Raw genomic sequence first — 307 nt, forward strand, 5'->3', positions numbered from 1 at the left:
ATATATGTATACGTGTGTAGATATACACATGGGGATCACGGTTACCTAGCCTTACAACGGTCTTCTCTTCCATGACTTGTTAACTTCCATAGAGAACTTCTTGCCTCTTTCGACTCAGCGCTGTAAACTGAAGAAATAGAAAGTCTTCGTCTCTCTCCTACACATGCATGCTCTGAGGAACATCCCTATCATTCTCACTCTTCTCCTTCTGTCTTGTTCAGCTGCCCTGGTGCTTCCTACCCTAGGTCTTTGGATAGTGTCTATAGACTCCACCTTGAGGATCTTCTTCACACATCTCTCTCTATCT

This window comes from Cystoisospora suis (genome assembly GCF_002600585.1).
Source record: "Cystoisospora suis strain Wien I chromosome Unknown contig_1737, whole genome shotgun sequence".
NCBI classification, from domain to species: Eukaryota; Apicomplexa; class Conoidasida; order Eucoccidiorida; family Sarcocystidae; genus Cystoisospora; species Cystoisospora suis.